The sequence below is a fragment of the Notamacropus eugenii genome, chromosome 3 (genome assembly GCF_028372415.1).
Source record: "Notamacropus eugenii isolate mMacEug1 chromosome 3, mMacEug1.pri_v2, whole genome shotgun sequence".
In the NCBI taxonomy this organism is placed as follows: Eukaryota; Metazoa; Chordata; class Mammalia; order Diprotodontia; family Macropodidae; genus Notamacropus; species Notamacropus eugenii.
In genome coordinates, this window is record NC_092874.1 from 454,016,897 (window position 1) to 454,033,413 (window position 16,517).

At 40.5% G+C, this 16,517-nt stretch overlaps 1 pseudogene; it reads right to left on the bottom strand.

The window, feature by feature from the left end:
* Positions 1 to 3,978: 3,978 nt before the first annotated feature.
* LOC140532294 (large ribosomal subunit protein eL30 pseudogene) lies at positions 3,979 to 9,956 on the bottom strand (annotated as a pseudogene).
* Positions 9,957 to 16,517: the final 6,561 nt, after the last annotated feature.

Here is a 16,517-nt window from a genome sequence, read left to right on the forward strand (position 1 = left end):
AGCTCCATGAGAACATTGCTAGTTATGGTGTGAAAATTCATCCTCTTCCATCTCCCATCCCCAGGGAGACCTCCAAGTCTTTTGTGATTCAGTCTAGTTTAATTCTAATCTGGACTAAATAACCATCAGTAATTTTACAGAAAGTCTGATTCCCTGCCAAGAGGTAGCCTCGAAACTATTTCTTGACCTGAAAATAAACAAAAACAAGGAGTCCCAAAAGTCTTAGTGCAGTTTTAAATCATTAATACATATACACACACTAAGATTTTTGGGACTACCTGTATAGATGTCTATTGTCTTCTCAAGGGCAGGTATAGTACCTAGGATGTATCAGAGCATCTCCTGCTGGAAATGGCAATGGAGATCAAGGTGTATGTGGATTCCCTCATCATGACTAGTAATTTGAACATAAGTTCATGAAAAAGTAGCTAATACTGAAACAGGTAGCCAGGAATACCTTGTCATCCACAGGGAGCCAAGTCTCAGGGTGAGTTAGAAGATGAATGGAGAAAGAAAAAGATTTAAGGTAAAGGCAAGTTTAACTTTACAATAGGCATTCCAGAAGGCATTCCAGAGGGCATTCCAGAAGGGGCAGAGAGATCTGGAGCACAGCATTTGGTAGGAAGGATGGAGGAGAATGGGAACAAGGAGACAGGCAGTTAGGGATGGGGAAATGAATTTGTATTTCTGTAGCCCAAGGTTCAGAATCACTGCAGTGAGAAGAGTCTGGGGAGGTGGGACTCTGCGAATCATGAAGGAATGAGTTGTTAATGAGCATGTATTAAGTGCTGACTATGTGCCAGACATTGAGCTAAATGATGGAGATTCAGAGAGACTTAAGGAAGAACATCAAAAGAGGTCTATTGGGGGAGGCAGGTGATTGGACTGTTTAAGGTCCTCCTTTTGGACCTGGCCTCAGGGAAGGTGGGATGTACCCTGGGATGCCTAGTAAGTCACTCTCATGGTAGGCAGAAGTATAGCCCATTAGAGTTCCATCAAGGCAGGAGACAGCAATGATACACAGGTTGGGTTGGGGGAGGGAGGTTGGTTTGGAGAAGGCCAAAAACCTGGTCAGGGTAATTAAATGCCAAGGATGCAGGCCCCAATGGGACTAGACTTGATCACCCCTAAGGTGCCTTCGAACCCTAAATCCAAGGTCCTGTGATCAAGAAAATTTGTGTGTAAATTGAATGCTCTCCTTTGTCGCCTTGCATGACAGTTCAGAAATCTTCTGATTTGATCTTGTACTAACAATGATATCTGACACTTTACTGAGGTTGCTTTGGCCCCATCCTGTCCAGTGGAGGCCCTCTCCAATTTATGAACTAAATGTATACCAAAAGTTTGTTTGCTCAGAATTGGGGTTACCAGTTGGAGAATTAGTATTTACTCAGAAACCGCACGTTTCTATGTCCTGATATAGATGGGGGATATAGATACAGATATAGGTATGGGGGCAGGGAAAGATGCTGTTCGTTGTTTATCACTCATTCCCAAAGAGGACCATGACACCAGGAAGGTGATGCCATGACTTGCAAGTGAATTGGATTTTCAGGAGGGAGGGAGGGCTGTGAGAAGTTGCCAGCCTCACTTTCTCCTCTGGAGCTGTCTAGGACCAGCGGCAATATATAGATTGGAAAACTGGAGATGGCCCCCCAGAAGGGGGAGAGGCAAAGATAAATAAGACCAGGTCCTCACCTTCAAAGACCTTTATTGCTGTTTTAATTTCAATGGAAGCCTGGTACTATCCAGCTACCCAAACCCCAAACCCAAACACGAGGTGTCTGACATGACTGAAACAACTGAACAATAACAAAAAAAAAAAAAAGAACACAGCAGGTGCTTAATTAATGTTTGATTGATAGAATAAAGAAAGTAGATACCTCTTTTGTCAGTGGGATATGGCTGAAATGCATTTGAAAGAAAAGTTGTTGTTTTCTAGGAATTCAAAGTTCCGTGATATGTGAGGATCAGAACTGAGCATGTTTAGCCCAGGGGAGAAGGAGGCAGAACAAGATAACTGTCATCAAATGTTTGAAAGGTGGTCGTACGGAGGAGAGATTGGACTTGTTCTGTTTGGCCCCAGAAGATAAAACAAGCAGTAGGGGGTGGAAGTTCCAAACGGGTCCATCTAGGCTCGAGGTCAGGAAGAACCTCCTAACAATGAGAGCTGTCTCAAAATGGGATGAGCCTCTTTGGGAGGTAGTGAGCTCCTCGTGCTTAGAAGTCTTCAAGCACAGTCCAGATGGCCATTCCTCAAGTATATAATAGTGAGGATTTCTTTCATGTGTGTATGTTCATCCTTCATTGCCGAAGAAGACCATGCCATCAGAGAAATAATGACATGACTTGCACTTGGCTTTGTTTTGAGTGAGGGAGGGCTGTGCAGGTCATCAGCCTCACTTCTCCTCCAGAGCCTTCTGAATCTAGTGATCAGATATTCATCAAGATGACTGGAGATGACCCAGGATGAGGCAGCAGTTGGGGTTAAGTGACTTGCCCAAGGTCACACAGCTAGTGAGTATCAAATGTCTGAGGTGAGATTTGAACTCAGGTCCTCCTGATTCCTGCACTGGTGCTCTATCCACTGCACCACCTAGCTGCCCCTCCTTTCATGTATGGATTAGCGGAGATGGTTGTTCAAGGTCCCTTTTAACCCTCAAATTCTGTGATTCTGTAATTCTTAATCACTTTTCATATTGAAAAAATACAAAACCTCTTAAAATGAAATGTGTTAGATTCTAATGTGTCTACAATCTCTTGGGTAGTTGATAAACATTTAATAAGTACCTACTAAGTGCCAGGCACTGTATCAAGGGCTGAGGGTACAAAAAAGGTCAAAGGGGTTACAGCCTAAGGGAAGAGACAAGATGAAAACAACTATGTACTAACCCCATGCATTGCTGCCTATTTTGGAGGGAGGACAAGATAATTACAAAGACAGTTTAGATCACAGAACGCTACAGGACAAGTTCATTTAAATTCAAAAGGAGATTGGGTTGATGTTTGGTTGGGTTAAATCATCTAGCTTAAAAAAGCAGGGTGGTGTAGTGGATAGGATGATCCGACCCCAAGTCGTGTCTCTCACCCATTGAGGTGACAGAGTAGCTACAACTCAGAGTCAGAAAGCCTGGAGTTTATCATATGAAGTGAGCAGAACTAGGAGAGCAGTTTCTACAATGGCAGCATTCTGGAGAAAAACAATGTCGAGAGACCGTACAACTCTGATCCGTGCAGCTTCAGAGACTGAGATGAAACAGGTGATGAACTTAAAACGCACAAAGAAAGACCTAGGTTTGGGGACACCGTCTGACGGGGGTCAGACTTTGTTTTGCTGGACGATGCATCTTTATAGAAGATTTTTTTTTTTAAATTTTGTTGTTGTTCAATGGAGGAAGTGGGAGGGAAAGATTATAAATTCAGGTAAAAATAAATTAAAAAAAAAAAAGAAAAGCCCGAGTTCTAATCCTGCCTTGGCCATTTATTAGTTGTGTGAATTCACTGAGTCATTTAATCACAGTCTCAGATTCCTCATCCATAAAAGTAGGGGTAATATTAGTATCAGTTTCACAAGGGTATTGTAAGGCTCAAATGAGGAAACATTTGTAAAATGCTTTTAAAACCTTAAGATGCTGCATGAATGTTAGCAGTTCCAACAAATAGATCTCATATGTTAGACACTAGAATAATACATAAACATGAGTTATCCTACATATTAGCTATGGGATCATGGGCAAATCATTTAACTTCTCAGTGCGCCACATGGATCTCTACAATTAGACATTATCAGTAACTTGCTGAGATGCATTAGTAGAGGGGTTTTCATACCAAGAGTTCCTTACAACAATGAAATCGCAAGTCCAGAAGCACCCAACCCCTAAAAATATCTGTCAGTCACCAGGGATCCAAGATGAAAAGGAGACAGTTCTTATTTTCTTTTCTTTCTTTTTAAAATAAGTTTTGGCCAGTTTGTTAAAGAATACTTTTGTACAGTTTACTTTTCACTGGTCTGTTCTGGCTTGCTTCTAATTATATCAGAATCACCTGGATCGATGATAGCCAGTGTACATTCGCTATAGTACTTCCCACATGCTGCACCCAATTCATTGTTGCCACTGCAGTGATGTACGCCAGTTTTGGTCAACACAGTGTTATTTCGATCTCTGATTTCCTCAGGGCTGGACAGTTGTTGGCTAAGATGACCAATCTGGCTTTGCCTTGTCTGATCATTTTCAGGGTCTGTACCCTAGCATGTATTTGCAACTTTTCATGGCCAGCTGGAGCCTCGAGTGGACGGACTCCTGCAACTTTTTCATCTTCTTTGTGCTTACTATCTTCCTGCTTATGGTGTGAGAGGATCTTAGCCAGAGACCTGCCACCAAGATGATAGTCCCTATTTACGTGAGCTTACATTAATTACACTTGGGATGGAAACATGGTGGGAATTGGAGGGGTATATAGATAGTGTGGGACAGCAAGTGGTGCAGTAGATAGAGTGCTGGTCCTGAAATCAGGAAGTTTTATCTTACTAAGTTCAACTCTGGCCTCATACACTCACTAGCTGTGTGACCCTGAACAAGTCACTTAGCCCTGTTTGCCTCAGTTTCCTCATCTGTAAAATGAACTAGAGAAAGAAATGGCAAACTGCTACAGTTTCTTGACCAATAAAACCCCAAATGAGGTCAGGAAGAGTCAGACACAGCTGAAAATGACTTAACCACAACAGATAAATATATCATGAGGTTCTGGTGTGATGAGGGTAAAGGAGAAACCTAGAAGTCTTTGTCTGGTGAAATTTAAGAAGAGAGAGAATATTTTCAGCTGAAGGTCAATCAGAGAAAGTTTGATTAAAAACCTAGTCCGGGAAATGTCTATAAAAAAGCGTATTCTATGCCCATTCCCACAGAACCTTATGGGCTTGTGAAAAAAAAAAGTAGGGAGTCCAGCCCAGTGTGCAGCCACACAATGGAAAATCCAACAATGCCTTAAATAAATAAAAAGCCTTTTGTGCCTAACTTTCTTTTCTTTAATCTGATTTGCCCAGGTATGGGAGTTGGAACGCAAGTCTCTGAAGTCATTTTTGACCTCCTGGTTTCGGTATTTACCTCTTTCTTCCGCTCTCCTTTTCCAAAGGGGCTCATAGAAGAAAGGTCATGAGAGAATTTCTTTAGATTAAATCATTCTACAACAAAATATCAAATTAAAAAAAAGTTTGGAATGCAGGCTCAAGTTGGTTGTAACTATCAGATGGTGTTTCAGTAACTATTAGATTTCCAATTTCTGAGTTGTTATTCTGTCTTTTTCTTTGTGATGCCAGGGAGGTTTCCTTGGATCTTTGTGGCAATCGATCTGGTCTGATCACACATAATGCCAATGCAGTGGTGAATCTGTACCTTATACTTTTCATCGACAATTGGAAGACTGAAGACCAGGAGTTCGATAAGAACTCCTCATTGAAGGTCAGTCTCATTGAAACACTGCATTCATGTGTGTCATCAACCACATGAAGACAGACAGCCAGCTTTCAGGAATTCACCAGATCTTCCTCCAGAAAGAGACAAATGATGAGCTGGAGACCCCTGCTGACATGCATCATAGCAGCATCCACATTAACTATGGAAGCTTCTGAGGACAAAGCAATGTCCATGAATGGATATTCTATGTCACAGTTCCACAAAGGGAGAAAACAGCTAGAAAGAAAACAGAAAGTATTTACATAGCACCTTAAGGTTACGTGTTATCTCATTTGATCATCACAATACATCATAACATTTGATCACAATTTGATAAGTACAATGTGAATACTCTGAATATCCCCATTTTACAGATGAGACAGAAAAGTTTTAAGTACGTGGCCCAGGATCACACATTTCCATATCTAGATTCTGAACTTGTCAACTCCATAACAGACGTTTCAGGAATGTCATTACCCTTGGGAAGGGCTGAGTTGTGTTTTCTAATAATGAAAATATTAGAGATTAGAAAATTTTCATGTCACACTCACACTCAAACACCTACACACACAAACAACCCATTGTTCAGTGACTTTCTATTACTATTTTGTCTCTAGAGTAAAGCACAAACTTGCGTTTGGCATTTAAAACTCATCACAATCGGGTTCAAGCTTACTTTTCCAGAAGTACCTCACATTCCTATCTTTCCTCACTATTACTTTCTATCCAAACTGATCTACTTCCTGTTCCCCAAACTTAGCATTATGTCTCCCTACTCCCCCATCAGCATGAACTGTCCCCCATTTCTGGAATGTTCTCAGTCTTCACCTCTTCCTCTTAGAAACTGTGCCTCCCTCCAGGGCTTCTCTCTGTAAAATATTTTTTGGTAGCTTGATTGGTATGGTATTGAATAAGTAATTGAATTTAGGTCAAATTGTCATTTTTATCATATTAGCTTGGCCTACCCATGAGCAAATGATAGTTTTCCAATTGTTTAGATCTGACTTTATTTGCGTGAAAAGTGTTTTGTAATTGTCTTCATAGAGTTCCTGGGTTTATCTTGGCAGGTAGATTCCCAAATATTTTATAATGCCTACAGTAATATTAAGTGGAAATTTTCTTTACATCTCTTGCCGTTGGGCTTTGTTAGTTATATATAGAAATGCCAATGATTTATGTGGATTTATTTTATATCCTTCAACTTTGCTAAATGTGTTTATTATCTCAAGTAATTTTTTACTTGATTCTCTAGGATTCTCTAAGTATATCATCATATCATCTGCAAAGAGTGATAGCTTAGTTTCTTCTTTGTCTATTCTAATTCCTTCAATTTCTTTTTCTTCTCTTATTGCAAAGCTAACATTTCTAGCACCATATTGAATAACAGTGGTGATAATGGACATCCTTGTTTCACATCCCAGACTTATCTCAAGCTCCTCTTATGTAAACCTTGGCTATACAACCTCATTATGAGAATTCTTTCCCTTAAGATGACTTTGTATCCTGCTTATCTACTGTGTATGTCCATATTCCCCAGTGGCCTGTAAGCTCTGAGAGGCCAGAGATAGTTTTCCATTTTTGTCCTCTTCTTTTTTGAGAGGCTGTTTGGTACAGTAGAAGTGGGGGGAGGGACTTGGAGTCAGATTCAAATCTGTCTCTGAAATAGCTGTGTGAGCCAGTCAATCAGCCTTTATAGAACCCAAACCACTCTCTAGCACCTATCTTCAACAAAGCTAAGGTGGGTCTCAATCTTCGTCTGGGAGGAACTCCCACACAATGATGAAATAACAGATCAGTTCTATATTCGTTAATAATAATAATAAGATTTATAGGATGTTTAAAAGTTTGCAAAACACTTTATACAGGTTATCTCATTTGATCCTGGAAACAACCCTGTGAAGGAAGAGATATTATTAATAATAATAATTTTACAATTAAGGAAACTAAGCCAGAGAGATTGAGACTTGCCAGGACTCATACAGTTTTAAAGTTTGTAAAATGCTTGCCATATGTTATCTTACTGGATTACTCCAACAACCCTATGAAGGAGATGTTATTAGCCCCATTTACAAATGAGAAAACTGAGGCTGAGATTAGGGGATTTGCTGGTGCTCATACACCTAGCAAGCATTCGAGACAGTGTTTGAACTCGGGTCTTCTCTGCTCCAAAAGCAATACTCTATCCATTGCACTCACTAGCTGCTTAAACTCCATGTAGCTCCAGGGCCTGCCACAATGTTTAATGAACTATTATTACAGTTTGAAGGTCCTGCATTGAATTGAATTGGTTTGGATTGAATCGTAGCTTGAGGAGTCTATGATAAAGTAACTGGCAAGGTAATACCCAGAGTCCAACTGATTGTCACAACCATCCCGGACAGTTGCCATGTATGGCAGCAGTTTGGTGGACCAGGTCACAGGAACAATAGATTTCCTGGGACCCTGTATTTGAAACTCCCTATACTGTCAACATCAACAGATGTTCAGCCAGGAGCAGCATGCTTCTGATGGCAGAGGGCTCCATAAGCAGACACCCAAGGAAGTCTGGGAGAAACTGCATTGCAGAGGAACCCCTGCATGCTGAACAAAGGCTGCCTGACATTGGATTTCTTCTCTTTTACTTTTTTCTAGGAGAGGAAAGGGAGATGCAGACAATGAGAAGAGATGGAAAAGTGCCACAGGTGGGTCACTAGGTAAAAAGAAGAAGTCCTGGGGATACCTGAAGGAGACAAGAAGCTGGAAGGAGTACTGAGAGAAAGAGGAGGGAGGCTGAAGGATGCTGAGGAAGAGGAAGCTAAGTGAGCAAGTAAGGACACTCCAGACTTTTTAAGTAGTCTGTGCACAATAAAGAGTAGCTTGGGCAGCAGGGTGGTACAGTGGATAGAGTACTGGACTTGGAATCAGGAAGACTCATCTTCCTGAGTTCAAATCTGGTCTCAGACACTTACTAGCTGGGTGACCCTGGGCAAGCCACTAACCCTACTTGCCTCAGTTTCCTCCTCTGTAAAATCAGCTGGAGAAGGAAATGGCAAGCCACTCCAGTATCTTTGCCAAGAAAACCCCACCTGGGCTCCCGAAGAGTAGGGCGTGATGGAAAAAGGACTGAAAAAAAGCACAATACTCATATGTCTTTCTAGTTCTAAGGCTGGCTACACTGTTCAGTGGATTTAGACAATAGATTAAAAACTGAAAGGGACCTTAGAAACCATCTGGTCCAATCACTTCATTTTACAGAATAGGAAACTGAGGTTCAGGGAAGGGAGGAAACTTGCCTGAGGTCATACAGGTCATATATAGAAGAGCTGGATTTTGAATCCAGGTCAAAACATTATAGATTTAGTCAGGAAGACCTACTTTAGAGTCCATCAATTCAAGCACTCGAATTTTTTTTTTAATTTTATATTTTTATTTTTTTAATTTAATTTAATTTAATTTTATTATTATTATTTTTTAATGTTTAATAATCACTGCCATAAAATTAAGATTTTATCCCCACCACACCTACCCCCCTCCCTCCCCACTACCGCATACAATTCTGTATAGGTTCTACACATACTTTCCTGTTGAGTACATTTTCACTATAGTCATGCATGCTATGTAGTTGAACTAAAATAAATGGAAGAAATCATATAACAAATGAAAACATGATACATAAAAACACATACACACACAAACATGATCTGCTACATTCTGCGAATGACTTCCATATTTCTTTCTCTGAGTGTGGAAGGCATTTTGCCTTAGAAAACCACCATTGGGATTTTTTTTTAATAAGTTCTTGCGTTATTACGAAATTCCAAGTCTGCCAGAAAAAACTCTCGCACACCGTGGTCGTTGCTGCAAGCACTCTAATTTTACAAAGGGTTACCAAAAGGCTGAAGTCACAAAAGCAGTAAATGGCAGTCAGGATTTGAACCCAGATCCTTCTACACTGCACCACTCTCCTCTGACCCTAAATTCATTGTTCCTTCCATTGTCCTGGCCAGCCCCTCCCTGCTTTAATCTATAATCTTATGGTCTAACGATGACCTTGGGAAAAAACTGAATACTAAGCTTGAATTTGCTCAGAGCTAGTGGGAACCCATCTATTCTCTTAGGGAAGCACCTCGAGGGACACACTTTTCTATATTGTATTGTCATTCATACACATTTATTTCAACAAATGGATTTTGATTCTAGATTTCCCATGAAGGGAAGGCATCATGGAAGCGTAGAAGGGGGCAGGAATGAGCATTCCAGCTTCATTCTGGGCTCAGCTGTGTCTAGGTGTCTTGACCATGAGAAGGTCAATTAATTCCTCCAGGTCTCTCTCAGCTTCTTCATGAGTAAAACAAAAGGAACAGATGACCTCCCTTCTAGTTCCCAAACCTTTGAGTATGAATATCGCAGTTTCTTTTTAATGTCTTCTAACCTTGACTTGTTCTTTGCCACAGGGGCCAGCAGATGGCAGTGTCCTACAAAGATTGCCCTGTCAACGCATCCAAAAGGCTGTCTAAAAACCATCGCAGTGTTTCAAAAAAAAAAAAAAAGCAAAGAAAAGAAAGGAAAAGAAAACCAGCTTGCCAAAGGCGCTCTCCACAAGGATGTGCATTGCCCTTAAACAGTGGGGTATTTGCACTCCACATTATTTGAAAATTGAACTTTTCGACATGGATTGATACCTCTATGGTCTTGTCCAGCGATTATTTTGGGAAGTACTTTAGTTCAGCTTTTAAGAGGAGCAATAAAATGAATTTAAAATAATTATTAAATCAAAGTAGGACAGGCAGGATTTCTTGTAAAAAAAAAAAAACAAATCAAAGAAATACAGACTTGATGGGATGGTCCTCGGCATTAGCACAGCCTTGACTCTGGCTTCATTCTCTTCCCATGGGAAGTTGGGCTCCGCTCCTCCATCCCTGGGCTGCTATAGGTGATCTTCTGCCTTGTGTCGATTTGGTTCCAGGCCACCATGACACGGTCCAATCATTACCAAACCAGTTCAATTCCTGCATACCACACCCTGCCCCGTAGGTGCCCTGTATTTATTACCTTCCCTTGTTAGAATAAAAGGTCTTTGAAATGGAAGGTGTGGGGGATGAGCTATGTTGTTTGCTGTATTTGCACCCAGAGCTTAGTATAAGTACTTAATAAATGCTTTTCCAACCATCCATCCCACTAATAATGACATTCGCAACATTTTACTGTCATTTTTATTTGTATTGATCTAGTATCTGTTTTGCCACCAGTTTGAAACATTTGGGCTTATATGGAAATAGATTTTTCTGTTGTCTAAATGACTCCTCATTTGTGATGGAAGCCTTCATTAATATAAGATGCAAGAGGATTGATTAGACAGTCCCATGTCTGAAAAAAAAAAGATCTTGAGGGTTTTAGTGGAGTGGAAGCCTGATGGGAATCAGTGTTGTAAAAAATAGGTAGCCAAAAACCAAAACAAAACAAACTAATGCCATATTAGACTGAGTTGAAAAATGAGTACTCTGCCCTAGTCAGACCACATCTGGAAGGAATGTGCTCAGTTCTGGGCACATAATTTAGAGAAGATACTGATAATTGGAGAGAATCTAAAAGAGGGCATTCATGTATGTGAAGGAACTCAAGGTCACATCATGTGAGGACTGGTTAAAAGAACTGGGAATGTTTAACCTATAGAAGAGAAGGTTGGGGATGGGTGGGGTCACATGGCAGCTATCTCCAAGTACTGAATTTGAAGAAAGATTGACGTTCTGTTTTCCCCAGATGCCAGACTTTGACCCAATGTGTGGAAGGGACAAAGAGGCAACTTTAGTCTTGACATAAAGGAAAAGATTCCTACCAATTGGAGCTATCCAGATCTATAATGATCTATCTCAAGAAATGGTGGGTTCTGGAAAAAGACCATCTAAGATGGCAGAGAGGGAGTATTCACGGCAGTTTCATTTCCCTCACGCCTCCGCGCCATTCAAGCTCAGTTACCACACAGCTATCCCTCTTTGTATGAAACTCTGATCCAGACCCCCAGAGGAGATGAGAATCTCCAACTCAGCCATCAGGGCAAAGACCTGCAAAGAGTCTCACTATGATCTCCTGGAAGGACTTCAACATGAATGCTTCTCACTTTCATTGTTATCTCACGTGAGGCCACTAGGTGGCACAGTGTCTAGAGCCCTTCATGAGTGTAGTCATGAAGACCTAAATTCAAATATTGCTTTAGATACTTCTAGTTATGTGACTCTGGGCAAGTCACTTCACCTCTACTGCCTCAATTTTCTTTGTAAAATGCAGAGTAATAATCATACCTACCTCCTAGGGCTGCTAAAAAGATCAATCGAGTTAATATCCGTTAAAACACTGTACAATTGCTAGACATTATAATTATTCCTTCTCTAAATCAGTGCTCCCATTTAAGGAGATTCTGAATGACTGCTGACCTGGAAATTGCCAGGTTGGGATGGAGTTTTCTATGAGAGCAGATGCTGAGTATGGGCTGAATTGGTTAGATGTATAACTTTAGTGAATTTGTTTTAACACTCATCTGTTCCGACCTGAGATGCTTTTACCCCCCACCCAGCCAATGGTGCAAAGCCCAAACCTGTTTTCTCCCTTCAAGCCACATGAATCTCACTCATCCTTTTCCACACCTCACCCGCCCACAACTGATGTGGCAGTTCAAACTCAGTTTTCTCCATCACCTTCTTTTGCAACTGCTTAAGCCTTCTCTGCTTGTTTCTGAAAATCACCTGTTTGCTTAACTGTGAGCTCTGCAGATCACAGCCCTATTATGAAAACTGCTATTTGTATAGCTGACCCAGAAAGCCACAGTCATCCTGGAACTACCCAGAGGATGTAGTAACTTGTACAAAATCATTATTTTATGATCACTAGTTGTTATGATGAGTTCTGCGGTTTTGAGTTCTTACAGTGTAATACTGGACTTGGAGCCAGAAAGACTTCAGTTCAAATCTTACCTTAGAGACCTCCTTGCTATGTGACTCTGGGCAAGAGTCATTTAACCTTTCTGGACCTTAGGTTCTTTATCTGTAAAATGAGGAGGTTGAACTCAATGGCTTTCATAGTCTCTTTCACCTTGATATCTAAGATCCTTCAAAAATCCTGAAAATCAATGCCTTCAGTATAGGTTATCTGCCAGATTGACATCACTTAAAAGGAAATTCGAAGGCATTGGCCTATTATTGGACAGGGCCTCGGAGTGAAAGAGACCCATTTGGAAACAAATCTCAAATGGAAGAGTGCCAGGTTTCATTTTGGGTACGCTTTTGGTGAGAATCACACCAGTTGTCAAGGGCTTGGAAACACTTGAGTCAGCACGGGTGTCCAAAGGATTTGTATGGTGATGACATCTGCAGTCCAGGCTCCAGCCTCATCCCATCCCCAGTGTGCATAAAGGATGGATATCAAGCTCTATCTGGATTCTTACAATTTACGTCAGACCATTTTGAGACCCTCTCAATGCAGGATCAGGTATGGGACATGTGAGTGGGGAACTTCAAGGTTTATTTAACCTGAGGTGGGCTAGATATGGAATATCAGTAATGGAGTTCAACTGCGTATTTTTACTCTCACACTTTGATTGTGGAATCTTAGAACTGGAAATGACCTTAGAGACAGCAGAATGCAAACACCACCCCAAAGGGGTCATCACATTACAACATTTCAAGGAAGTGGTCTTCTATTCTCCCCTTGAATACTCCCAAAGATGGGGAGCACACTCTCAAAAGAAATTCTTACTTTTTTTTTTATTTAGTGAATATTTATTTACAATTGGGATAGTGGAACACTAAGTTGGAAGGGTAGAGTTATACAAATCTGTAACTAAGAATTATTTTCTAAAGCATAATTTGTTGTTCAGTCATTCAGTTGTGCCCGACTCTTCATGACCCCATGACCACTGAATGCCCATACTGTCCATGGGATTTTCTTGGCAAAGATTCTGAAGATTTTGCCATTTCCTTCTCCAGTGGATTAAGGTAAACAGAGGTTAAGTGTAGTAACTGTGTGTTCCTTACTTACCGAGCCTCCTAGATGCCTCCAAAGCATAATTACTGACATTAATTACCTTAAGTCTTTCCTAATCCCTCTTAATTCTACTTCCCATTGTTAATTACTTCTTACTTATATATTGGTAACATATTCATTCACACATTATTTTCCCCACTAGATTGTAGACTCTTTGAAGGCAAGGATTATCTTTTGCCTCTTTGTATCCACAGTGCTTAGCACAATCCCTGACATACAGTCAGCCCTTAGAAGTGTTTATTGATTAATGAAGAGAGGTAGCATTGATGGATGGATAGAAAGTGACTCTTGGAGTCAAGAACAGATGGGATGAAGTCCTGCTGCTGATACATTCTATTCTATGGACCCAAGAAAGTCACTTACCCTTTCAGTGGCTGAGGCCACATTAGAAGTGGGAGATCTTAAACGTTTTATGTATCATGGAACCCTTTCAAAGTCTGGTGAAGCCAACGGACCCTTCTTAGAATAATGGTGCTTTTTAAAGAAAGATGTGTGAAATAAAATACACATGATTACAAAGAAACTAATTATATTGCTATAAAGATGTGACTTGTTCCCCTTCTAAGTTCATGGACCCCCTGAAATCTGCCCACTGGGTAGATCTCCTACTCTAAGGTTATAAATTTCATGGTAAGAGGTAGTCTTAATCTTCCCTGAAGTTCATGCCATCCCTCATTCCCATCCCCATACTCATTAAAGCTCTGTTGGGCTGATATACAGAAGGCACGCAATTTGCACCTTATTTCCTACAATTTCTATTCATTTTTCTAAAGGACTTGATAACTATCTGCCAGTGGACTAACCCTGAGGGACAGAAAGTCTTCTGGTCATCCTAACAAGTGTGTAGCTCCTTCTTTCAAGAGCTACAGCTTCTCTTCAATCAGCCCCAGGTTCTGGGCTTTTAAATGGATCCCCTGAGTTGATGTCCGTGTCAGCACTGAGTGGGGAGCTATAAGAATTTGCTGCCTGAAAATACTTTTTTGAGGAAGGAGAGTTTCTCCAGAACTAGGGGAACTGTAAATACCTCAAGCATAGGGACTACAAATCGCATATCACCTTTGAGCCTCAGTTTCCTCATCTGTAAAATGGGGTTAATAATAATAGGCAGCTTGGTGGTGCAGTGTATAGAACGCTGGACCAGGAAGCAGGAAGACTCATCTTTGTGAGTTCAAATCCAGACACTTACTGCCTGGGTGACCCTGGGCATGTCACCCTGTTTGCCTCAGTTTCCTCATCTGTAAAATAAGTTGGAGGAGGAAATGACAAACCACTCCAGGATCTCTGCCAAGAAAACTCTAAATAAGTCATGAAGAGTTAGACACAACCAAACAACAGCAATAACTTAAGTATTTTCTTCAAAGGGTTGTGGTGATGAGATTCAAATAAAATCAGGTATAGAAATTGCTTTTCAGAATTTAAAGTGCTATGTCAATGTCAGCTGTTTTTTGTTGTTGTTATTAAACCTATTTCTGTGCCCTTTCAAGGTTTAACACAGTATTAGGCCCATGGATCCACAGTGAGAGGTGATAATGTCTAATTTATTCCATGTTGGACACATGCATCACCGTTAGCTATTAAGTTATATGCAAATTTCTATTTGTTTGATATTTGGAGTGATCTGTGATCTCATTGCACTGGGCCAGGAATGTTCTCCCTCCTCCCCTCCACCTCTTAGAATGCTTCTTGACACCTTTGACTATTGCCTTCTCCACAAAATGTTTCTCGATCCATCCCCAGCTGCTACAGCAGCCAACCTTCCTCCTACCAAAAACAAAAAAGTCTACCTTGTATTTATTTTGTGTTTATCCCATGAATGTTCTAACAGGTACATGTTGTCTCTTCCAATAGAAAGTAAGTTCCTTCAAGGTAGAGCTTGTTTGACTTCTGACTTTTGTGTCTGGTGCCTGAGATATAGTAAGTTCCTAATAAGCACTTGTGGACTTATTCTTCCTCCAATGGTGCAGATATCCATCCCTCTAATAATAACATATTTACATGTGTGTATATGTACATATATATGTGTACACATATATACACTGATGTGTACATATGCATAAACACACATTTATGCATGTATACATATACACACACACTAGCTTCAAAAGTCAACAAAACTTTTAGAAGACTATATATGTATATGTATATATACATATTTATAATATTATTTGACTCTAATAATAACCTTGTTAGAGAGGTGCTATTATTAACCCCATTTTAGAGACAAAGAAATTGAGGCAGACAGAGAGTAAGTAAATTGCCCAGGATTCCACAGATAGAAGTACCTGAGGCAGAATTTGAACTCAGGTCATGCTGTCTGTCCAACGCTCCATCCATCATACCACCTAGCTTCCTCCAAGACTTCTTGTACATGTTTTATCACAAATCATCCCTACAGGATCTACCTAATATTCCAGAGGGCTTCTTCTTCTTTTGGGGTTTCTAGGTTTCCTGTGAGTACCTTGGCTTGTCATTGGGTGTTTTCTTATTTTCATTGTGAGCCCCTCACCTTCTTTCCAAAGCCATACATACGTATGTTCTTACCAGTATCTTTCACTTGATTTCTTATACCCAGTATCCTTTTCAACTCATTAATGCTTCCTAATTCATTCAATAACACTAATACTGAGCTTTAAGGTTTACCAAGCAGTTCACTTTCATTATCTCATGTGAGGTTCACAACAATCCTATGTGGTAGGCAGTAGTTATTATTCTTCTGATTCTATGGATGAAGAAACTGAGGCTCCAGGTGGTGAAGTGATTTGCCCTGATCACAAAGCTAGTAGGTGCCTTAAGCCAGACTTTCGTACACAATCTACCTGCGAGTGTTGAAACAGGTACATGTTGTCTCTTCCAATAGAATGTAAGGTCCTTCAAGGCAGAGCCTGTTTGACTTCTGACTTTTGTGTCTAGTGCCTGAGATATAGTAAGTTCCTATATACCTATGCCATCTCATAGGACAGTAATGATCATTTCAGAACCAAATATGGGGGAGATCCAGAATTTTTTACCTTCCTCATTTGCAGTTTAGGTCAAAGCTTAGTTTTCTGA